The sequence below is a fragment of the Mustelus asterias genome, chromosome 12, assembly GCF_964213995.1.
Source record: "Mustelus asterias chromosome 12, sMusAst1.hap1.1, whole genome shotgun sequence".
Lineage (NCBI taxonomy): Eukaryota > Metazoa > Chordata > Chondrichthyes > Carcharhiniformes > Triakidae > Mustelus > Mustelus asterias.
Genome location: NC_135812.1, coordinates 73,497,595 through 73,524,072, shown reverse-complemented (window position 1 = coordinate 73,524,072; position 26,478 = coordinate 73,497,595). Strand labels below are relative to the sequence as shown.

Sequence of the window (26,478 nt, the reverse complement as noted above, 5' to 3'; positions counted from 1 at the left end):
GTTGATTCAAGTTTGACATAACAGAGAGTAATGTTCTGGCAAGATCAACCTACAAAACACAGCAAGGAGTTAAACTTGAAATTATGCAGAATATTAAGGCAGAAAAGTAGCTTCACACTGTAGAATGCTTTCTCAAATGGTTTAAGATAGCATTTTTAAAAATTGATTTAACTTGAAGATCACAAGAAAGTCAAAATTATAATTTTGTTTACATATGTTCCAACACTGCAACCTAAATAAAATGGTTTCTGAATCCACCAATTATATCATTTTGTAAATAAAGAGATAACTTTTTTAAAAAGAGTAACATTCCAAAGTGGCCATCCTGTAATGGGAAGGGAAGAACATTATTCACTTTCCCCTCGCCATTGTGTTTGCCATTTAAAAGTCACGGTGTGCCATAGTAGACCAATAAGGTGCCTTCTTGTGGTCAGGTAGGTCTGAATTGGGTTCAGGATGATACAGAGCATTGCCTGTGATGACAGTCAATGTAAATCTATCAGGAAATGCATCAAACATGATTATCTCATAAAGTAGAATGGCACAAAGAGAAATAGGTCACATGATTCTCCACAGGCAATTATTACCATTTACTTGACGGTCATCATCTACCTCATCAGAGATGGCCTACCACCCGGTGCCAGTATCCAGTAGGAGAAGCTTTTGGTCACTTCCAGGCAAAAACAAAATTGACCACCATGGACACCGTGACCTTCAGTTTGCAGATGACTGCTGCATGATAGCTCGCTCTGTACAGGACATGCAAAGGATGCTTGACCAGTTCAACATCTCCTATAAGAGGCCTGGCCTATCTTTAAACATCACCAAGATGAAGGTCCTTTACCAACGTTCCCCAGGTCAGATGAGCATCCCCTCCACCATCCATGTAGATGGGATAACTCTGGAGTATGTGCAGCACTTCCCCAATTTCAGCAGTCACCTCTCCCAAGGATCTACCATTGATGAGAAAGTCCAGCATCGAGTCAACTGTGTCAGCGCTGCTTCTTCAAGATGCACCAACATGTCTTGGACCACAGGGACCTTTGGAAGTCAATAAGGGTCCTGGTTTGTAAGGCCTTTGTATTAACCACCCTGCTCTATTGGAGCAAAACCCGGATCGTCTATCGACACCACATTAAGATCCTTGAGAGTTTCCATCAGTGGTGCTTGTGTTGAATCCTGGGGATCAAATGGGAGGACCGCTGGACCAACGCCAGTGTCCAACATGAAGCCGAGTCTTCCAGCATCAAAGTCCTGCTCCTGTGGAACCAATTCTCAATGGATGTGCCATTGTGTCTGGATGCCCGGAAACCGCCTCCCTGCACAGGTTCTCTTCTCCCAGCTCTCTGCTGGTCAACGCCTTAACGGTGGCCAAAGGAAAAGGTATAAGGATTCACTCAAGGCTGTCCTAAAGCAGGGAGGCATTAATGCCACTGACTGGGAGGAGAAAGCTTTGGACTGCTTGGCATGGCTTGAGCTGGTCCATCAAGACACAAGCTGCTTCAAGGCTCAGCCAACGAGGCAGAACAGTAGCAGCAGAGGAAGGAGAAAAAAGTCAACCCAGGGCTACAAATTCCACTTTTCCCGTGCAACACGCCCCCACTGTGAAAGAACCTGCGGATCCAGAATTGGATTCCTCATCCATCTGAAGATTCATCAAGCCTGACGGACTTCACCCTCAATTTTGAGGGGCTGCAGATAACCTAATATTTATGATATTTCATCCATGATGCTACACTTATGTAGAGTGTTGGGGGGTGAATTCCAACAACTATCATCATCCCTACCCACACTGACCTTCCCCTTTAAAAATTCTGTATTTCCCTCATAGACCATGTTCTTTAGAAACAGGTGGTTTACATATAATGAATAACTTCAGCTCAAACCCATAAAAGGAGATGAGACCAACTGCAAGATACCATGTTGTGTAAAATATGGAAGTGAAAATTCCTGAAATATTGAAGCTCAGCCATTGCAAAATATCGGCATTGGCACAGATATTATTTTAGCTGGAACTGAAACTGGAGCAAAAGTGAATCACTGTAACGGACAATTCTCATGAAACATCGTGAAACAGACTGAGTGATGCTGTATTAAACACATGCCTGACATCAACTTAATGTGTACCAGGCTGGAGCTGCTTTTATATTATGATAAGACCTATCATCCCTCAAGTCTTAGGTTGCAGGACGATATAGACAGGTTGGTCAGATGGGCAGATAGAATTTAACTCTGACAAGTACGAGGTAGTGCATTTTGGAAGGACTAACAAGACAAAAGAATACTCAATGAATGGCAGGACACGAGGAAGCTGAGAAGAACAGAGGGATCGGAGGCTGCCTGTTCACAGGTCGCTGAAGGTGGCAGGGTTGGTTAATAGGGTAGTTAAGGCGGCATACAGGACACTGGTCATTATCAGTCATGGCACAGATTATAAGCCATGATGTGGAGATGCCGGTGTTGGACTGGGATAAGCACAGCAAGAAGTCTCACAACACCAGGTTAAAGTCCAACAAGTTTATTTGGTAGCACAAGCTTTCGGAGTGTCACTCCTTCTTCAGGTAAAGAAGGAGCAACACTCCGAAAGCTTGTGCTACCAAATTAACCTGTTGGACTTTACACAGATTATAAGAGCAGGGAGGTTAAATTGGAGATGTGAAAACATTAGTTAGGCCACAGCTGGAGTACTGTGTACGGCTCCGTTTGCCTCGGTATAGCAAGGGTGCAACGCAGGTTCACCAGGATGCTGCTGGGATGGAGAATTTGAAATATCAAGAGAGGCTGGATAGACTTGGGATGTTTTCTTCAGAAGAAAAAGCTGAGGGGGGATTTGATTGAGGTGTATAAGATTATGAGGGGTATGGACAGAGTGGATAGGAAGCAGCTGTTCCCCTTAGTTGAAGGGTCAATAACGAGAGGCAGGAGATTTAGAGGGGATTTGAGGAAAAGACTTTCCACCCAGAGGGTGGTGGGAGGCTGGAATGCACTGCCTGGGAGGATAGCAGAGGCAGAAAACCTCAAACTTTTAAAAAGTACGTGGATGAGCTCTTGAAATGTCATATCATTCAAAACTGTGGGCCAAAAGCTGGAAAGTGAGATTAGTGTAGATTTGGTGCAGTCTTGTTGGTGCAGACTCGAGGATCCAAAGGGCCTCTTCTGTACTGTATGATTCTATGATGTCTCATGAAGTCAACCATAACTTGAAAGTAAACTCGCTGCAATTTGCAAAACCTGAGAAAGGCTTAAGCAATGGGGCTCAGCTCAAATGTAGGCTTCCTTATTATGAATTGTTTCTAAGACGTTGCACGTGTGATGGGCCAAATGGTCGCCTTCTGTGCTGTAAGGTTCTATTATTAACAATTTTTATTTCCTGGCATCATTATTTTAATGAGCACAATGAAAAATCCACCAGAAACAACTCTGCAAAAAAGTGCAAGCAAACTAAATTGGAACACTCTTAACTCTTGCGCAATCCTTTCAAGCTCTTTGTGGCATGACTGGGATGATTTATAAGATGCATCCTACACTAGCAACACTGTGCATTTTCTTTAAAAGGGTCTTGAAGGACAGGCTAAAGTTGCATTTAAAGTAAAGTTTATTTATTAGTCACAAATAGGCTTACATTAACACTGCAATGAAGTTACTGTGAAAATTTCCTAGTCGTCACACTCCGGCGCCTGTTCGGATACACTGAGGGAGAATTTAGCATGGCCAATTCATCTAATCTGCACATCTTTGGAGTGTGGGAGAAAACCAGAGCACCCAGAGGAAACCTACAGACACGGGGAGAACGTGCAAACTCTATACAGACAATGACCCAAGGTCAAACGAGGGTCCTTGGTGCTGTGAAGTAGCAGTGCTAACCACTGTGCCACCGCCCTTGCATTTCAGACAAAGCTAACTGGATCATGCGCACCGGATAGTCAACAGTTTTAGATTATCTCACATTACACTTAATATTAGTTTTAACTGAAATTACATGTATTGCCAATGCACTTTTATGATTCATTATGTATATTCAAGTTGTTAATGATCAAAAATTGCTTTCTAAATGCAGATTTCTTGAATGCATCTCAAGGAAGAGGGAACATGCAGAAGGATTCAAACTATCCAAAGGACATATATATAAATAAGGGTTAAAATGTGCTGGAGGCCTGGTTTTGTTACTTCAAAGCCCAAATTCTGAAGGAAAATCCCCCACAAAAAGGCACTCACTCTGACAGCTGACCCAGTGCAAGGCACAAAACTGACTTAAGAGCTGTGTGCAATGTATTTCGATGTAATTGACCCAGAAAATTGCACAATCACTGATTGGGTTGCAGCTACACTACTGGCTCCAGGTGCAAGTCTGCGGAGCACTTTGTTTTAGACACTGCTGCAAGCCACACCTCCGAGCTGTTCTGTTAAAGTCAGACAGTTAATGAATCAAAGTACTTTGAGCGCACATTGTTTTGGGTACAGCTAAAACAGAATGCTGTTTCTTTGAAGCCTCATTCAATGACAAGGACTTTGAAGGTATCCTTGTGAGTCTGCGATGCTTCATGTCGGTGCTACCAGAAGTTAATGTATTGTCTCTTTCCCTAAAACCTCAGTGTATTTTAGTCTCATTCATCTGTACATCTGAGCGTTCGTTTCCACAAATACCCAGATGTTGGCTGAGGGGGTGTGGTGAAGAGTTGTCCTTAAGACGGAGGCAACTAAGTAAAAAATTAACAAGACAGCTGAAAACTGATGATTCTTTGACAGTAAAAAGAGAACATAAAAGGAATTTTGTCCAAACAAATCAGGCAGGAAGTTCTTATCTTCAGTAATTACATAAGAGCAAAAGTTTTGCCAGACAAAGGTCAGTATAACAGTCTTGTACAATTTTAAATACAATAAAATGCATCATCGACATTCCATGGGAAGCCACTTAAAAGCAACATACAAATGGCGAGGGGGGGTGGGGGGTACGCTGGTGGTGGTCCACTCAGCTAAAATAGCTTTTTCCACCTAGTTTACAGTACTGACAGTAAATGGCCATTAACATGCAAGTCTTTCGCCATTAATACTAGATGGAAATGCAATTCTTTCACACTCTTTTTTTCTATCTACTCTAACACAAAGATTCTCAGTTAAATAGAAAAAATTAAACAGTCAAAGAAATGTAACAGCTGTTTCAAGGTGAGAAAATCTATTTAAGTGGGGTTATTTCAGCATAAATTGACATAATCAGATGACCATACTGTAATTATGGAGAATAACATGGTTTAAATGTTTAAATTATTTCTGGGATATACTTATAATTTATTTACACAAATCACTGAATAATTGAACAGGAAGGTTCTCTTGAAATTATGACCTAGGTATATTGTCAGGAACTATGTGATAATGGAAACATACAATGGGGTTATTTGCTGTTCATTATTCGGATAACTTTGCACTTGTCCTAACATGATGCACTATTGCAAGTCAATATGCTTGTGTACTTAATGCTGACAAACTCAGCGTACCTGCTGTAATTATTAACCACTCTTCTCCATCTATTTAAAATCAGTAACAGTGGAACAAAAGATGTCTCAGTGGCGTGTCTCAACAAAGAGGCAACGTTTAGACATGACCTTTAATCAAGGCCAACAGGGCTAGAAGATGCTGTATTCACAGCACTACTTATTTTTCTGACTAACAACTCTGATCACCTCACAAGTGAAATATTTCTGGTTTGAATAGTTTCATTTCCACCAAATGTATCAGAAGCTGGATAAAATTGAATTTGATTTGGTCAGCTTCCGAAATCATGCAGCTGTGTTGCATAGCAGAACTTTGTTAATCTAAATTGAGGCTGTGGGGTGGGGGTGGGGAGCAGGTGCAAAAGCATAAGGAAGATCAAAGACATAGACAAGGTGGTGGAGAAAATGACAGGTCAACACTTAATGCAATGGAGAACTAATATGTGGTCCTATAAAGTGGGAGAATGCAAGTTTCATTCCCTCTCCCTAATCTTTTGACTTGTGGAGCTGCTTGTTCTTAAATGCTCGGCTGCTGAAGAATAGTAACAGTGGCTTGGGAGTCAACTGCATGTCCATACATTTCGTTACAGGCATTTTCCCTGGTTAAAAACTCAATACGAAACAAAAGACTTGGCTCCTTTTGTTGCTGTTCAGTGAAAGCTTTGAACAAAAAATATGGTACCTGCACAATTCTGAAAATAGAGCTCTCACAATCTAATAGAAAGAATCAACTCTACTTAAAATAAAAGTTACGAACCCCATTAAACTGTAACGATCAGAACCTGTGAAGCACCTTGTAAGATCTATGTTGATGGTGCGACACATATGCAAGTTACTTTGTGACACAATACTCCATTATGTTCTCCACATGTGAAATCAATACAAATTATCTACCAGTTGTTTGGCAAACAATTTGACAGAAGTGTTGCCTTCAAAATGAACTTTACTTTCATTTAAAAAAAAACTATTTCTACATGTATGAAAAGCTCTCACTACATTTTTGACTCTTTGCAGGGGAGCTACAAACTGTGTCTCAATTTAAGAGCAAGAAAGAAAACAATTTGGAAAGCCTGATATCAGAGACACCAGGTTAAAGTCCAACAGGTTTATTTGGTAGCAAAAGCCACACAAGCTTTCGGAGCTGCAAGCCCCTTCTTCAGGTGAGTGGGAATTCCCACTCACCTGAAGAAGGGGCTTGCAGCTCCGAAAGCTTGTGTGGCTTTTGGTACCAAATAAACCCGTTGGACTTTAACCTGGTGTTGTTAAACTTCTTACTGTGTTTACCCCAGTCCAACGCCGGCATCTCCACATCAGAGACACAGTCAGAGACAGTAGCAAGATGGAAACACAATAGGGACATAGTTGTCTTTAGGCCTATTTCTCTTTAATCTAATAAAATATTTTACATGTTAGGCTTTTATCAGTTTACTCAGGACACTGGTGATAAGTCTTTACAGGTAATTTCTAGTTGGTCAATATTAATATTTTGTGTTCAAATACATTTATTAGCTCCTTTAGCACTCTCTGACTTGCTTCCTTTCACCTATAATTCCAACGGCCCGTAAACTTGATGTGCAGTTTGGAGTGCACGCCCATTTCTGCCTTTGAAATTCCTACATTAGGTGGCACTCAGCCAGGTCAGCAGGTCATGGGTTCAGCCCCATGGCAGACACACATATCTTGGTTGATATTTCAATGTAGTATTCAGGGAGTGCTGTACTGTCAGAGGTGCTGTCTTTCAGCTGTGTCAAAATATCAAACTAAGGTTGTCTATCCTCTCAGGTGGACGGAAAAGACCCCATGGCACTTTGAGGAGGAGCATGGTTTTCTCCTGGTGTTCTGGCCAATGTTTAGCCCTCAAGCAACACTGCCACAATACAGATTATCTGGTCATTTATCTCATTGTTGAACTTTGTTATGTGCAAATTGTCTGCGGTATTTCTTACAATTCACATATGCTTGCATTCAAAAATACTTTATTTCTGGTGATGCACCCAACGTTGTGAAAGATGTTATATAATAACGCCACTAACGGGTGAAAAGGAGCCATTTTACCTTAGAGACAAGATAAACTTGTACTATCGCGATCATGCTAAACAATTAACAAGGCTCCCGGCTGAATGGATGGCAAGTTGTTCGAGGTTATACAATGCATAAAATCTAAAAGAAAAACGCAAATAAACATTCCCCAACATTGTCTATTGAAACTCCATGGTTAGGTCATCAATTGAATCATAAGTACGCTAAACCTTGAAGAACATTAAAAGTCCTTTTGACTTTGTAACTGTGATGGCTGTATATACATTGCTTTCAATTATATCATGCACAGATGATGATGTCCTGATTGAGCTATGCACTACAGCACAGCTGAAAACGTTATAATACATTAGTGGATGCTTAATCAAATCAATGATCTGATTGTCAAGACAGTGGCTATTAATCTATAGTAAAAGCTGGCTTTTGCTTCAGAAGCCCTTTGTTTGCAATGTCATCCATGTTAGAGACAACCTGGTGCCATTAGCGGTAAATGTACAGCACTTAAGACTGCATTATGCAGGCAATGGAAGAGGAGTAAAGTATTTGTAAGCAATTTCTTTTAATATGTTCTGATCTTTGGATAAACATATCGTTACTTCTACAATCAAATCTACTGTCTGATCTCTTATTTAGATCAATCTGCGTTGACAAATGGTGTTGTTTATACTTTCCACATTACAGTGCGGCCCCGTTATAACGCGATGGTTGGGGTCCATAAAAGCGGGGTTGCGCTAAATTTGCCAATTATTAGCGGAAAAAAAGGGTCCAATGACACCATCGCGTTATATCCAAATTCGCGTTAAATCGGGGTTCCACTGTATTTTGTTTCTCTGCTTCAAGCAATGCACGTTTATCGTGAACTTCGAAATGAGGCAGGCAAAATCCAAAGAAACTAGATAAAAGCTCATGATGCACGAAATCTCTGTCTTCTCCTTCAGTAAAACATACTAGAAAACTCGCAGCTACAGGAGGACATTTTTACACCATATTTGACATAATAAGCGTGAAATATCACAACTGTTTTTGGCTCTCGGTTGCCCAGCTTGTCTTTGCCATGTTTCCATTACGAACACTGCCAGTGGAAAGTGTAGACCAATTTCAGTCAACTCATGGGATGAAGGACTCATCTTATGAAGAATGGTTAACAGATTAGGCCTAAACCCATTGGAGATTAGAAGAATGAGACATGGTCTTTTTGAAACATATAAGATCCTGAGGACACTTGGCAGAATGGACACTGGGAAGATATTTTTCTTGCGACACAGCTTGAGAATAAGAGGTCTCTCTTTTAAGGTGGAGATGAGGAGAAGTTTCTTTCTCTTAGTCGTTACTCTGTGGAATTCTGTTCTCCAGAGAGCAGTCAAGGCTGTGTCACTGAATTAGATAGAGTTCTGATAGGGAGTCAAAAAGTTATGGGGGCAGAAAGGAAAGTGGAATTCAGACCACATGATCATCTTATTCCTGCTCCTAAGCCCTATGTTCCATGGGATGGGGAAAGTTCACTGCAGTCTATTAGGCCCATTCTTTTTTTAAAATATTTTTTAAAAATGTATTTTATTTTTCTTTTACACCCTTCTACCTCCAAAGTTTTTATTGATAGTCTATTCTACAAATTCACCATTAAGATTTGTCACATAGCTTTTGTCAAGTCATCTGTTCACCTTCTCCAACATTTGTCTTCATGTCCCCTGCTTAAAGTTTGCGGTATGTAAACCTTTTAAGTTTGTCTGATCCATTAAAACCTCAGAATCTTGAAAACTTTGCAAAGAGGGTTCTTGAGAAAACATGTCCAAGTTTTGGTTTCAGCTGAGTTGTCTAACTCTCAAGGCTCACAAAAACCAGAAAGTCTGCGCTGTGGCATGGAAACTAATGCATTACATAGAACTCCAGGTTAGGTGGAGTCAATCCTCTGGCATTTCTTCCAGCTGCTAACTGGTCATCATAACAAGTCGACTTGGATATGAACGATTCCACTTCCATAACTGTCCAGCACACAGTTTGGACCTTGATATTTTAGTGCTCCAAATCTATCCATTATCTTTTTATTTCCAATTTTCAACATTCTTTTTGCTTCCTTGGGCTTTCCTGGCAGTTCCATCTCTGCTTTGGGAAAGCAGCCGGTGATTTCCTGTGACATAAAGCCACCTTTTAGACTATCTGGCATCTTTAGGTCACTTGACTTGGGCGGCACGGTAGCACAGTGGTTAGCACTGCTGCTTCACAGCTCCAGGGTCCTGGGTTCGATTCCCGGCTCGGGTCACTGTCTGTGTGGAGTTTGCACATTCTCCTCGTGTCTGCGTGGGTTTCCTCCGGGTGCTCCGGTTTCCTCCCACAGTCCAAAGATGTGCGGGTTAGGTTGATTGGCCAGGTTAAAAATTGCCCCTTAGAGTCCTGGGATGTGTAGGTTAGAGGGATTAGCGGGTAAATATGTGGGGGTAGGGCCTGGGTGGGATTGTGGTCGGTGCAGACTCGATGGGCCGAATGGCCTCCTTCTGCACTGTCGGGTTTCTATGATTTCTATGACATGTCAATCTTACTGCTTCCCTGACCACTTATTTTTACATGTTGGTCATTTATGCTTAATGCAGGCTTTTCACCAAGTTCAGTTGCAGAATTTAAAAAGAAACATTGCCATAAACCATTAAATATGTTAATTAGATGTCTGATAGTTTATTGGCTACATGACTGACATTTTACGGAAATGCAATTCATGATTGGTACAGCTCAAAATGTTATCTTCTTACATTTACAATTGGATTCGAAGACAACAACATTCAAATGCAAAAATAAAAGCATTTCCCTCCTACTTTCCAAAGTCTCAAGTTCCACAAATGGAATCCAGTAAGTGGGATAAAGTCTTCTGGAATAAATTAGGGGCTAGTGATTAATTTTCTGGGATCATCAGTGTGGAATGAGATATATTCTGGCACTATGATAGACAAGTTATCTGATGAACAATGACTACAATGCTACATGACATCCCTTTAATCAACAGTCACAATTGATTGGAACCATTACAAAACAATACATCCATATTCAGAATCAGCTTTTGGTGTAATGTCTGCAACATTTTATGATTTTAATTAATCTCTAATGTTGTTGATTGATGTCCACTTTCAAGGAGCTATGAACATGTACCCCTAGATCTCTTTGTTCTGTAACTCTCCCCAACGCTCTACCATTAACTGAGTAAGTCCTGCCCTGGTTCAATCTACCAAAATGCATTACTTCACATTTGTCTAAATTAAACTCCATCTGCCATTCGTCAGCCCACTGGCCCAATTGATCAAGATCCCGTTGCAATTGGAGATAACTTTCTTCACTGTCCACTATGCCACCAATCTTGGAGTCATCTGCAAACTTACGAACCATGCCCCCTATATTCTCATCGAAATCATTAATATAAATGACAAATAACAGTGGGCCCAGCACTGATCCCTGAGGCACACCGCTGGTCACAGGCCTCCAGTTTGAAAAACAACTCTCTACAACCACCCTCTGGCTTCTGTCAAGAAGCCAATTTGGTATCCAATTAGATACCTCACCCTGGATCCCGTGAGATTTACCTTTATGCAACAACCTACCTTGTCAAAGGCCTTGCTAAAGTCCATGTAGACAACATCAACTGCACTGCCCTCATCTACCCTCTTGGTTACCCCTTCAAAAAACTCTATTAAATTTGTGAGACATGATTTTCCACTCACTAAGCCATGCTGGCTGTCCCTAATCAGTCCTTGCATCTCTAAATGCCTGCAGATCCTGTCTCTCAAAATACCTTCCAACAATTTACCCACCACAGATGTGGGGCTCACTGGCCTGTAGTTCCCAGGTTTTCCCTGCAGCCCTTTTTAAACAAAGGCACAACATTTGCCACTCTCCAATCTTCAGGTACCTCACCCGTGACTATCGATGATTCAAATATCTCGACTAGGGGACCCGCAATTTCCTCCCTAGCCTCCCACAATGTCCTGGGATATACTTCATCAGTTCCCGGGGATTTATCTACCTTGATGCGCTTTAAGACTTCCAGCATCTCCATCTCTGTAATATGTACACTCCTCAAGACATCACTATTTATTTCCCCAAGTTCCCGAACATCCATGCTTTCCTCAACAGTAAATACTGATGAGAAATATTCATTTAGGATCTCACCCATCTCTTGTGGATCCACACATTGATGACCTTGTTGATCCTTAAGAGGCCCTACTCTCTCCCTTGTCACTCTTTTGCCCTTTATGTATTTGTAGAAGCTCTTTGGATTTTCCTTTGCCTTATCTGCCAAAACAATTTTGTGTCCCCTTTTTGCCCTCCTGATTTCTCTCTTAACTCTACTCCTACACACCCTATACTCTTCAAGAGATTCACTTGATCCCAGCTGCCTATGCATGTCATGTGCCTCTTTCTTCTTCTTGACCAGGGCCTCAATATCCTGAGTCATCCAGGGTTCCCGACTTCTGCCAGCCTTGCCCTTCATTCTAAGAGGAATGTGCTTACCCTGAACCCTGGTTAACGCACTTTTGAAAGCATGCCACTTACCAGACGTCCCTTTGCCTTCCCACAGACTTCTGAAAGTTCCTGCCTGACATCATCAAAATTGGCCTTGCCCCAATTTAGAATTTTAACTTTTGGGACAGACCTCTCATTCTCCATAGCTATCTTAAAACTAATAGAATTATGGTCACTGGTCCCAAAGTGATCCCTCGCTAACACTTGTGTCACCTGTTCTTCCTTATTTCCCAAGAGGAGGTCAAGTTTTGCTCCCTCTCCAGTCAGGCCATCCACACACTGAATGAGAAATTCCTCCCGAATACACTCAACAAATTTCTCTCCATCCAATCCTCTAATACTATGGCTGTCCCAGTCAATGTTGGGAAAATTACCACCCTATTTTTCTTGGAGCTACCTGTAATCTTCTTACATATTTTACCCAACATATATATATTCTTCTATGAATAGCAGTTTTCTCAATCCAACAGCTCCAAATCTTTACCAGCAACTCAATCGCCCTCCCTGGCACTTGTAACAGGCTTAACCAGACCGTTCATAACGTCACCACCCGATTCAAAGTTGAACTGAGCTTCCGCTCCAATATCCGATCATCCCAAAAACTACCTACCCCCAGCTCCATAACCTGAGCTGCCTCAGCCTGTCACTAAACTCCTGTTCCGTGCCTTTGCCACCTCCAGACATGACCATACCAGTACATTCCAGGCCAATCTTCCATCACAAATCAAGTTCAGCTCATCCAGCATTCTGCTGCCCATATCCTGTTCCGAATGCCCATCTCCCTTTAAGGCACAAACATACTGCAACAAAGCTCACTGACCTTCTTTCCCATTTCTTGCAGAACAAACTGTCACATAACAGGAGGAAGCAGCAGAGAACCACTGGGGACAGAAATGGCTACATCTCCTGGGCCCCTTGGAGGAAATGGTGCTCAGAATTATTACAGAGGCACTAAATAAGGCCATTGCAACCATGCTGCTGAAGCCATCCAGGATGCTGAAGCCATGAAGGTTAACGTTCCTGCCTTATGCACCTTTTCAAATCTCATTGACCCATGACCAGCAATCTGGTATTCAGTACAAGTTGCAGACAGCATGAACATGCAAGCTTTTGCTTTCCACCCACTGTCCCTCCTTCCCTCAACCAATCCTCCCCTTTTGATTTATGTTTTCATATACTCAAGAATCTCCAGCTGGCCAGCCGGTGCAACCTGAAGATGAAAGGCAAGAAGCAGACATCTAATGAATCAGTGTCGTCACTTGGTCTGACAATCATAGGAACAGCTTCAATACCAGCACTGTGCATACTGTAGCACGATCTGCACATGGTGAGTCACTGGGCATGAATGGGCTGGAGGGGTGGAAAGGATGTTGCTTGTGTTAACTTCCCAGGAAGAGTTCTGCTGCAGAGGACTCAGATAAAGACTTTGATGAGGTGGTGTATGGGAAAAGCCTGATGAACACGCAAAGCAAAATGCTTGGTGAATTGGCAGTACTGTCACAGAGTCAGCTGTCATTGTCAAGGAACATGGAGGATTTTGCCTTCAATGTTGCACAGGGTGCAAAGTTTGGAACTCATACTTTCTAATGTGGAAATGATGGGAAGGTCTGTGACAGAACTTGCAGAGCCAGCCATGATGCAGCGCCTGATGTCTCAGCTTCCACTGCAGCACAAAAAGAAGCTATCCAACGTCTGAACGCTGTTGTGCAAGCTCAGACTGAGGTCATGGTATCTCTGCTTGTTGGCATGCAAGCCCAGATTGGTGCCACAGAGGCTTTGACTACTGCCATTATGGCTCTGGATACCAAAGCTCAAAAGAGCTTGCAGGCTCCCACAGCAATCCAGTATTCTGTGCTCCAGGAGATTACTAGGGATGGGTTCGAAGGGGAGGGAAGTGGTTTCTTCATGCACAAACCTGTCCTCCACTCTCAGTATGCATTCGTGCTCTTAGCACTGCCACTCCACCTATGCCCCTACCTCTGCCCATCAAACAGCCAGTCCAGACTGCCACCTCCCATGTTTAGGTGGTGCAATCCGAAGTGGAGCGCTCAAAGCCCAGAACTGTTTGAGGCTGTCTTGCAAGGCCATCTGCAGTCTTCCCAACTCAAAATCAATAGTATTCCACCAGCCATGGCCTTCCTATTTTTGGATGTTTAGTCTCTTAATAAGATGCCAGCATAGCAAAACTTCTGGAGAGCGAGTGCAATGCGGACAACTTCCATGTTTAACTGAACGTGTGCAGACACCGAAAGTTGCTGTCCCATCCACCTCTTAACAATGATGGCCTCACCGTTATTCCCACTGCAAAATCCAGGCAAACAGCCTGCTTACCCCTTTTTACCTCAGAAGGCTTTGGTTTGACACTGCTTTTTGAAGCAGTAATTAGTATACACAGAGCAATGATGTTGATAATTACACCATGCTCCACTGTTATCCATGTTTAAGAAAAGACGAAGACCTTTTTCTTCAGCTTCAACTAATTTCTGTTTTTTGTCTGTGAGAATATAGAGAATGCGCTGCTAATTGTTGGCCTCTGGTACTCACAAGCCTGTAAAAGTATAGAGGACTCTTATTTTGGGCACCAACATGGCTAGAAAACAACTATCTACTTTACATACATTCAATGAACAGCGAGTATTCTTTCCTTCAAAAAAATTGAGTAACCTAATTGAAGACTACAGCACAGAATGCAGATGAAGGTTGAAAGGCACAAGTCCGAGTACTTTTGTAAATAATAGTGTTTTCCTGTAAACAGACAGCAATCACCTACTGCCACCACCCCCCCTCTCTCTCCCCCCCCCCCCAACTCTGTCCTCCCCTAACAAACACATTAGTGTAATGATAACTTCTTTGCCACTCTGCCTATGTAACACACCCTCTGCTTGGCGCACTGATGGAAAATGAGTTCAAGGCAGAAATTCTACTGCAAGCTTCTGCTGACCTTTAAAAAATGAACTTTGCTTTTTCAGCTTATGATGTCATTAAAAATGTCCAATTGAAGTAACAGTTTGTAATTCATTGCAACACGCCACCCGTCCAAGGTCAATTCCATCATGTTTATACAGTAGCTATTAAATGTAAAACCCTGCTTGATCGTACAGGTTCCTTTTAAACCACTGAAGCTCCTTCTCATTGAATTCCATAGAAACCACATTTGCAGCACTTAGCAGTCTAGCCACGTAATGTGCACTTAAAATACCAGATTAATAGCAGCCCACATGCTCATCCTTTCAACCAATACTCTGCTAACTGTTTAATTATCCATGTTGATTCAAACTTGTTCTATTTACTTCCTACAGAGTCAAACTGCGTAAATATTATCCAATTTATTTACAGGAAAGTCCGATGCAAATACGTTTTTGTTCTAAATGATAGTATGGTTTCCTCGAATATATTCCATATAATCAATGCACACAAACAGTGAGCTATTCTGTTAAAAGGCAATAGCCAAGACAGGGCATTACACTTGCATTTTTCAATTTCTATAAATACATTAGCTTCACATGCACTGCTTTTAGAGAAAATATTTTCTCCAACACTTCTTTTGAAAGGCACACAACACTAAATGTAGTAACACTTTTATTTCCTACACTAATTTGAAAACAGCTTTCATTACATTAAATAAAACTATTTTAAAATTTTTAAAATTAAAAACCTGCTGGAAATACCCAGCAGGTCTGGCAGCCTCGGTGGAGAGAGGGAAACAGAGTTAACATTTCAGGTCTGTGACCTTTCATATTTTGCTGGCCAGACCACACTGCTGGCGACAGATAATATTCATTACTGGGGATTTTTTATACATCCAGACCTGGAGGTTTGAACTGTTACCGCATTTGGTAATAAAGGAGACAAAGGGTATCTTTCCTTTCATTTGAAATGAATGCAAAACTGCAAAGATCTGACAAATCCTACAAATTCTGATTGTCTTACTCCAGGTGTTCAAACCAAAGCAATTTGTAAAAATTGAGCAACTGACTTGGTTTTCTTGTTCTCTCTCAAAATTTACATCATTTATATCATTCTTCTCATATAAATGTGAATCCAGGGAACTACAACACAGATCCTTGCACAAATGCAACCACAAGGAACTCAATACTCATTCATCTTCTGTCCCCATGCACCAACAAGCCTGGTGGCTACAATGAAGATGGAGTCCTGCCTTAAACAAGCTGTCAAAAACAAGCAAAACTGAAGATCTATTTAGATGCATCAGTCGTTCAGCATGCAAAATCTTGGAATTTAAGTGCTTGCATATTGTTCACCTTCAGCCTGGTTAAATGAGAGCTCAAATAAAAAGCGAATGACATGATTAGAGTGCTATCTATTCTGAAATACAGAGCTGATCATTTTCAGGTCAGTAGCCAGTCTGTGACGGTCAGCTCAGGTACAGTGTCTTAAAATCGGCAATCTTGGGATGGAGTCGGTGCCAGATTTTGGATCTTGCCGCTTTTCGGATGGGGTGGTTTGGGTCAAGTCCTTGGACCACTCAAGAATGCGGGAAAAGCAGATAAACAGTTGGCATATCACCACGTCAATGTAGCACCTAGCCAAACAAGCCAGGAAGTAATCTTGCTCATTTAATTAGAATCAAAATTCACGCGTGGTAACTTAAAAAATTCGACATGGAAATTTTGGTCAATGTCCATTTTCATATATCCAGCTAGAATTACTGTACCTGCACTGACTTCATCATAAAACCTCCTGAAATTTGTACTGCTATAAATGCTTCACTGCAAAAATGCAAAACTAAAGGAGATACTGGAAACATTTATGCATCGCATTTCTTTTCACAAAAGCATGCACGATTACTCGCCCATATCAACAAATATAAATTTAATTTGCACCTTTTTTTCCAATGTACCAAATGCCCCAATTTCAAAACATGTTTCCAGTTAGATACTCCCCTTGCACAGAACGGATTTGCCAAGAAAATTAATTTTTGTAATAAATGACAGGTGCCATACTGTTCTGTTGCGTGTTTTCAAGAACACTTGCGTGAAAATAAGCCTTAATTTAACCCAACAATTATCTGAATTTGGCAGGGCTTTTAGAGCTTTCGAGAATTACTTTATTTTTCTGCTACAGGCCTCGTCATAAACATTTTGCTTTACAGCTGTAATATTTTCCAGGCGACTCAACATTATTTGACCCAAAATAACAGCTCCCCCCCTCTATGTTATAAACGGTAAAGAAATTGTAAAATTCTCCAAGGAGATCTCAACAGGCCTCTCCACGTGGAATCATTCGAAGTGCTGGAGGCTCCAGAGAAGGTCTGTAATTTGTGCTGACCTGTCCCACTTAATTATGCGATAATTATGTAAGTTAAATTTTTTAAAAAATGTTTATTGAGGCAGACTCTGGTGTGCTGAGAAGAAATTCTTCCTACCCCGTAATGCTTAATGAACCATTTGTTTTTGCTTCAAAGTATTCATTAAAATGCTGATAGTTAGATGGCTAGAGAATCATAGAATACATAGAATACCTACAGTGCATGAAAGAGGCCATTCAGCCCATCAAGCCTGCACCAACAACAATCCCATCCAGGCCCTATCCCTGTAACCCCACATATTTACCCCACTAATTCCCCTGACATCCGCCTAACACTAACTTAGCATGGCCAATCAACCTAACCCGCACATCTTTGGACTGTGGGAGGAAGCCGGAGCACGCGGAAGAAACCCACGCAGACACGGGAGAATGTGCAAACTCCACACAGAGGTTCTATGAACACTGGTGGAGACTGGGGCTTGTACTCACCTTACTTGCCTGCCACACTAAAATGTACAAACATCACCTGGATGAAAACCATGCTCACAATATCGCACTGGCATTTATCTGATCAATGAATGCATTCTTGTCATAGTACATCATCAAGCTGATAGATGGTGATTACTCACTGTTCAGTGTTGGGAGATGTTACGCTCGTCATACCTTCAAAGTTCCTGAGCAAAATGTTTAAACTGAATTGTGTGCAGGGTTCGAAAATTCACTTTGAAGTTGACACTGCATTTGTACTCCAATACTGCTGCAAGTTAACTGAGGCAATGCACATTACTCTGGAGGCACAGAGTGCCTCAGAAGGCAGTCTTACTTCCAGAGGTAACAGCTCAGGTAAATACCTCACACAAATGGCACCTGATAATTGGATCACCATTGTGATTTTTCACATTGTTGGTTCCTATATCTGGAAAGTTCTGTAACTAGGAATGTAAGTCATAAATGCAACAAATGAATAATTATGCATGTGTCATCTCATCACTGCCAGGCTCGGAATTTACTCATCAGCACAAACAGGGCAAAGACAGGCAGCTGCTGGAAGATCCATTTCCATTAGAAGGTGCAACGTAAATGGGCATTAAAGGAATGTGCCGTTAACAGTTGACATTTCCCCCTATGCAATTTAACAGTTCAGTTAATACTTGACTTTCTTTTATTTGCCTCAAGGGCATTTAGCTGCTTTTATATTTGGTTTTTAATTCAAATTTCAGGATGCTGACGTGAACCAGCTTCCAGCATTGATGCGTTGTTCTGTAGAACAGCAGAAGACCTGTAGATACAGTTAAGATTGCCCATCTATGGAAAACTGATTGAATCACGTAAAGACCATCAGCTGGTTCCTGGATGATGGCCTTTGGAAACTGAATTAAGTACCCAACCAAAACATGGCCCTTTAAAAACTATTATTTTAGCTGAAATCATTTACTGGTAAATGGTTTGGGTGTTGCAGTGCAGTATCAGATAAGTTCTGAAAAGCCAATCACCAACTGTAACATGAATATAGAGTGCTTTTCTTGCCACTTTTCATTGTAATTAATCGAACCCACATAGTGTACCTGGATTTCCTGGTAATCCATTGTAAAGCCATCAGTAAAGATTGGTGGATCAAATTCCAGTGACAGGAAATTGCTTTTGACAGTGGTCAAAGTACAGTATTTATAGAAGAACACAGAGTATATACATAAATATAAAGAATCATTCTTCACATACCACAATCAGCAACCATTTTTAAGGCCTGGTGGCTACTTATCTCCGTCTATGTCGATTTGTTAATCGCATTATTGTGAAAAGCATGTACAGAAAAAAGCAGATAGGTTTTGCTCATTAAAGGTCTTTTGTTGCCTTGCAGCTATGCAGACTGGAGTCTGAATACAGGTAACTATCCATATCAATTTTGTTTTGGTCTAGGACTCAAAGTATGTGGGCATAGTATAAACTGGGGTTAACTACAACTTCTATATAGTGCTAACTAAATTCATAGCTATTGATCTACTTTGCTGTCATTTTAGAAGTACTGCACACTGACATCGCGGAGGTTTCTGCCAGCTCAGTGCATGCATCCATAAACACACGTGCAGAGTTCTGTTAGATGGTATCCAAATGTCAACGGCCTTTTCTAATATTAACAGATGGCAAACACAAGCAGTTCATTTATCTAACAGCTCTTTACTATCCTGGCAACTTCTCGTGCATTCCTTGGGCACTTCTGAATCTTTCAATAAGAAATGTTGACTTGATAATGCAGTCATATTGTAGGTAGTTACTCAAAAGTGTTCTCACATCAGTCGCTGATTGGGCTGCACAAAGACTGTACATTTAACAACACTGTGATACACTGCTTTGCAGCAATTCAGAATAACTGTGCGGAAAGGATTTGTTACTTCTGCACAACTTTGGGCATCAAAGACACATCTAGTAAGGGATTAAGTTGGTCTTGCAGTAGTATATTAAACCCCCATACACCAAAGTTCCTTCAACAGCACCTTCCAAAATCAACTAGGGTCCCAGGTTTGCCTCTTAAGCCTCAATTTGTTTTTGAAATATAATCTGAAAATAAATTTTAAAAATATGATTCACTAAACACAGCAGTGACCCAGATCAAACCACCTTCTTTCTCACTTGAAAAAGGAACAAGCAGAGCTGAGAATCTAAAGGGCAAGAACATACCTTTGACGCACACATAAATGTAATTATTTCTGTTTCTGCTCTGTATGCAGATAGAGGCAGTAGCTGGTTTTGTTAAATGCAGAACAATTCAAAGCATTCTTCTCAAATATACTAAAAATAGTCCATTTAATTCAAACAGTTAACATAGTTACGAGCTAACTAAGTTTTCATAACTCCAAAGTGGATTTCAACAAAGGGAAGCGCCTATAAATTGCAATGTCACATCATTGCACTTTCATCAAAAGAGACAGTATATTTGAAATCCCGACTACCATATTTTGGGTTGTGTAATATACTTCTGGATTTATCCCCAAACAACCCTTTTAGTATGAACAGATAGTTTTAATAAAACGTCCATAAAATCTTAAGAGTCCTGATGGATGGCAGTTATTTTACATTAAAGATGAGTTGTTGACAACTCTGCTCTGATCCCAAAAGCCGGCCACGATCATCTGGCAGCAAGATCTAACAAGCAGCGAAGGAAGAGCCATGGTGGGCAGATAGGAATCTATGTATAGTCTACAGCAGACAATATCAGAGTGGCAGATATAATTTCCGCTGGAATCTTAATTCTATGCAAGTGTTATGCTGTCGTTTGCAAAGTTAGTGAAACATGAAAGAAGCTTTATTTTGTAGAAAGAGGCAGAGAAAAATGGCAGTGATGTAGATTTATACTGGTAGAGTTTGTAAAATAATAAGTATGGTAAATGCTTTTAACATGCAGCTGCAATATTTTCTCTACCTTTCTCCAGTGTACCACACACATACAGATGTGTGACATGCTATTCATTTTTACATCCCTGTGCAAACATGTTGGTACACGACAAGGACAATGTGTTCGGTGCAAGATTATAAAGATTTTCCCAAAATACCTTTAGGACGTACATTTAATATACAAGAGACATCGTTTCATTTTCACTCCAACTTTTATTGACTGTGAGCTGAAGTCCCAAACCAGGGAATTGAACACATAATGCAGGTTGACCCTCAGCACACTGAGTGCTGCACTGTCTTTCAAATGAGATGTTAAATCAAGCCCCGTCTACCCTTTCTGATGGGCATGAAAGATTCCATGACATTATCCTAGGAATAGTAGGAGAGTTCTCCTTGGTAAAAAGCAAATTACTGCAGATTTTGGAACCTGAAACCAAAAGAGAAAATGCTGAAAAATCTCAGCAGGTCTGGCAGCATCTGTAAGTAGAGAAAAGAGCTGACGTTTTGAGTCCAGATGACCCTTTGTCAATGCAGCTTCTGTGCCGTTTGGCCATTCACACCTTCTATTCTCTCTATGGACTGCCAATAGCAGTCTTTTCCCTTGTTTTTGTGGCTATGACTCATCTTTCATTCCCTCACCCTACAGCATAAATATCTCCCACTTTCCTTGCCTTCTAGCTTTGACAAAGGTACATCTGGACTCAATGTCAGTTCTTTTCTCTCCTTACAGATGCTGCCAGACCTGCTGAGATTTTCCAGCATTTTCTCTTTTGAGTTTTCCTTGATACCCTGGACACTATTTATCCTTCAATCACTGCACTAAAATAGATTATCTGGTCTTATGATTTTGTTGCTTGTGGGAGCTTGTTGTGTGCAAATTAGTTGTCGCATTGTAATGATACTGTGCCCTTTAGAAATGTATCTGGATCATGTTTCTTGTGAGGGGTATGTTTAAAATTCAGCTTTGGTGCCAATCTGTCTGCAACCTAGGCAGCTCCATGCTGAGAATGAAGGAGAATAATTGATCCGAGATAATGGGGTGTTTGTTTTAATCTGAGATAATACACTTTGTTTATTCTTTGGTTCTTTTCCTGGGGTTTCAGAGTGGAGTTTAATTAGGTTGATGGACAAGAGACACAATCATGTGAATGGGCGGAGCTAAGCTTGCAGGGAAGAAACAGTTTAGTTTCTGCTTGACCCTGAAAGAAGCAAGAGGTATTTTTTCCTCTCTCTTTCTCTCTCTCTGGAGGCTGCTGTTTGATGTCAGAAGACAAGTGGCATGGTGGCACAGTGGTTAGCACTACTGCCTCTCAGCGCCAGGGACCCGAATTCAATTCCCGACTTGGGTCACTGTCTGTGTGGAGTCTGCATGTACTTCCCGTGTCTGCATGGGTTTCTCCGGGTGCTCCAGTTTCTTCCCACAGTCCGAAAGATGTGCTGGTTAGTTGCATTGACCATGCTAAATTCTCCCTCAGTGTACCCAAACAGGTGCCGAAGTGTGGCAATTAGGGGATTTTCACAGTAGCTTCATTGCAGTGTTATTGTAAGCCTACTTGGGACACTAACAAATAAAAAGTACCTCCAGTATCTCTCTCTGGAGGTGTTTAATGATTCTAGGACTGCTAATGTGCACCAACGTGTAGGCCTGTTTTTAAAGGGGAGTTTAAATCTTGTTAAAATTGGAACTAATAGATAGGTTAGCAGTTAAGACTTGTATCTTGTCATGTTTAAATATTTCAATTGCTAAAAGTTAAGCTAATTCATTTGTTAGTTTTCAATTGTATTGTTAAAATAAAATTTATTTTGATAAAAGCTTCATGTGTCAATAAAATCACACCTGGAGTGAAGCACCTTATCCTCTCACGAATGGCAAACTAAAACATGGTCTAACTTCACAATATGCCTTGTGGTTTCCGGTTTGGTTCCTAACAGCATACAATAGTGACTTTATTTCAAATGAACATAACTGGCAGTAGTGCTTAGGATGACCCAAGGTTGTGAAAGAAGCTGTTTCTTTTAATCTAATGACATTGTTGAAAATTACTACCGGTTTCTAAATTTCACTCATTGACACCAAATTGAGAAACTATTGCCAGTTTGCTTTCCTTTAAACACTTCACATACTGGTTTATTTTCTCTTTAACAAACTGACCATTGCAAATTAGCTTTCCTCTTTGAACACTGGTTAATACCCATATGTGCTGCAGCACTAAACACATCTGAAGTGGGAGGTACCAGCTCAACCATTTAGTTCAGGACTAAGTTTTGCCTCATTATTTGCTCCAAAGAAGCATTTGGCATCTTGAGTACTCTGGATGTTGCTTCTCATTGAGCACTCAAAAATAAATTGATAAACAAGACAGTGTTCAAAGACAAATTTATCCACTGACGTTAACCAGTCCATTTGGAATAATTTGGAATTATGAGCACGAATGGGCCAAAGTACCTACAATTACATAAAAGCAGATGATAAAAGGGAATGGAGCATTTTAAAATGCCTAGAAATTTATGCATGGGCAAAATTAATAAAAAGCAACGGCAGTGGTGACAGACAGTATGTTACTTCATAGACTTGGTTCCTGCCATCCTGTGCGGGACAATCAGCAGGCAAGACATCATTGCCAACCCCAGTTCTTCACAATTTCTTTCGCTCCAGCACAGGTGGTGCCCCACTTTTGAAGGTCCTCCTTAAGTGTACTTCACCAAGTTTTCTTTGGTCAACCCTTTCTTCTCTTTTCATCTGATGGCCTCCATTCTCCTGCCACTCTGATGGGGAGTATGTCCAGGTGAAATACTTCCCCTGCAAATCTGTTGTCTCTCGGTTACATTATTCTGCAGGTGCTTCTGAACAGGTCTCTGTAGCACATCTTTGTTCATGGTGTTGTCTCCCCATGTGACACCCAGGAACTTTCTTAGGCAATGGATGGGATTGTGGTCGGTGCAGACTCGATGGGCCGAATGGCCTCCTTCTGCACCGTAGGATTCTATGATTGCTGATGAAAGACACCCAACTTGCATATCACCTCTGCTGTTCTCTTTCAAATCTTACTGGTACAGACTGCAGCTGGTACTGCTATGGAGTTGCAGCTTCATGGCCGGGTTGGTGGGAGTGGATGGTCAGACCATGTGGACTTGTTGGATGACTGATGCTGCTTTGGAGCTTCTTGTGTCGACATTGATCTCTGCATCATCCTTCCTGGAGATCTCACTTCCTAGGTAGGAGAAGTGGTAAATATCCTCGACGTTCTGCTGCCCGATGGTGATACAAGGGCCTTGTTGTTGTACAGCCATCATTGTCTTAGTCCTCTCTCAGCTAACGTGCAGACCAACCTTGGCATTGCTACTCTCAAGGCTAGTGGTCGTGTCTTGGAGCAGATGCACAATTCTTCAGCTTACAAGACAACGTCACCCATAAAATCCAAATCTGTCAACAAGTGGTGTTGCCACGGGATGCCCAAGGCTGCACCCATCATTACAGTCAATAACAATGAAATAGACTGCACTTCTATGATGCGATTGAAAAAGACCGTGATACTAGTCTGGATGCAGCAACTGGATTCGCAGTATAATGCTTTGAAGATGTTTATACACTCCAGGCTATCGTACTGCCTTGTGATGTGCCAGAATAACTGTATATCACAAGACAGACTGGCATCAGCATACACTCAGGTTTAAACTAAATGGCCTTACAGCTCTTTTTTGCATAATACTTTGCAGGGTCACATTCTATGGAAGTAATGAATCAGATCCCATTTGAGAGCATCTCACGTTGAACACAGGAAGAAAGTGTGGAAAAGCTCAGGTGCAATATTCACAAATGGATTTTTTTTCAACACAATATGATTCCAAACACTTCAGGGCGTGCTTGACTACTCAGTAAGGCAATTTGATCTGCTTCCTGTATTCAGAGTTCTATATTTCCTTCCCACCTCTGCGACACAACGTTCCATGATTTGAGGAGGAAACTAAACCATGACCAGTCCCATGTACATGCTACTATATAACTGGTCCTGGATGTGCAGAAGATACATTCCACACAACTTGCCCTCTAACTTTTCCAACAAATGAGAAGTGCCCTTCCTTCCATTCAAATCTTTGATATGTCACGGTGTAAATCAGGTACTTAGCACAAGGGCAACTAGAGGCATGAGTTGGGGGTACACTAATTGGCATGTCAACTGCCAGCAACTTTCTATTTATATCCAGCTGACATGCAGCAATATCATTACTAAAGGGAAATATTAATGTGTGCATATTTCCCAGCACCAATGATGTAACCTAAGAGAAGGTATTGTGTACAGTCTTTCCCTGCATCAAGTTCTGCTCTCCTGTCACTATGGATTGTGGGGATATACTAGGTCTGCACTCTGTTAGTTTGTCACAGTTGTATGTCTATGCACAAGTTACCCCTGACCAGCATAATAAGCTTTCACCAGCAGCCTAATGAGTAAATATACTACCCACTAAGTAATATAGGGAAGTCCAGGTTTGATTCCCAGTCTGACTTAGATGTCCTTTGAGAAGTAAGGCTGCTTTAAATCAAGAGCAGTCAGATGGGGTTCTAGTTCCTGATTGGCACTATGACAACTTCAAACAGAAAGTCTCAGTGGCCCTGGGTGAATGGATTCAAGAACTGTCAGATGCAGTTCAGAAAATTTGGCAGATTGATTGCAAACCAAACACAACAAGCTTATCAAAACTCTTTTCTTTTTGTATTTTAACCATGTATGTGCACTGAAGTCAGAAGCCACAAATTCCAGTAACACATTTGAGGATTTTAAATATTACATTGAAACATTTATTAACAAAAGAAAAGAAAACTCAAACACACAAGATTACATTTACATAGCTAAAATTCATCTTATAGAACACTCCCCCAAAGATTTCCTAATTGGTCAGACTCATAAATAGACACCCCTTTAGGCAACAATCCCTTATAGATATTTAATCTATAAAATTCCAGTAATATTACCATAAGGCAAATTCACCTTTGCTGTAGGAAAGGTGTGTCACAGAGCTTCACTCTCTCCCACTCTGCTGTGGAAATTCAAGAACCTTTAAAAAAAAATCCTGCTTTCTGGGGAAAAAACATTTCTGGGCTGGCTGGAGCTGCACCTCTGTCTAGTCACAGCGCTTTTCTCAGCACAGAGCAGCACTCCAGGAATTCTTACATGACCATTCCCACACAGCGCTCACACCTCTGCAAGTAGTCCCGCTCCCCCTTTCATCTTTATTCCATTGTTCTTATCCTTCTTTGAAACTCACCTTTTCTAGAACATAAAAACCTTTAATCTTCTTCCTAATTTGTCACAGACACACTTACAGACTAACAAGCCTGCTTCACACAATAAACCCCCAAAGTATTAAAAATACTACCACATTTCTTCACAAAAGCTTGATGGCAACTCTGGACAAGAGGCAAGCTGCCAAATTATTTGAGAGGTTTCACGATTTGTGGAGATCTAGATAGTAGAACTGATGGCGGAGGGAGAATCTCTCTGGACAATCTTGCCTGAGGGCTTAGGAAAAGGCAGAGGGAAAGCTCACATCTCATAAATTGAAGACTGTCTGAGATAAAATGCCTTTTGACTTCAGTTAACATCTGAGAAGCAGGTCTGCACCACAATTTTTGCCAGATCTGTTAGCTTTATGGGTATTGGTTGCTCACTTGAGTCCGTCACAAACTCAGGAGGCACAGGGAACATGACCCATGTCTGAAGGGATAGGTCTGAAGCTCGGGCTGCATTATCGAGTTGGCGGGCACCCGAGGCAGCTCGCCGGTGAAACA

The 26,478-nt window shown here is 41.2% G+C and overlaps 1 protein-coding gene across 1 annotated transcript in view; it reads right to left on the bottom strand.

The window, feature by feature from the left end:
• Positions 1 to 26,478, bottom strand: part of cox10 (cytochrome c oxidase assembly factor heme A:farnesyltransferase COX10) — a 136,367-nt gene that overhangs the window by 24,897 nt on the left and 84,992 nt on the right. The window lies entirely within an intron of this gene.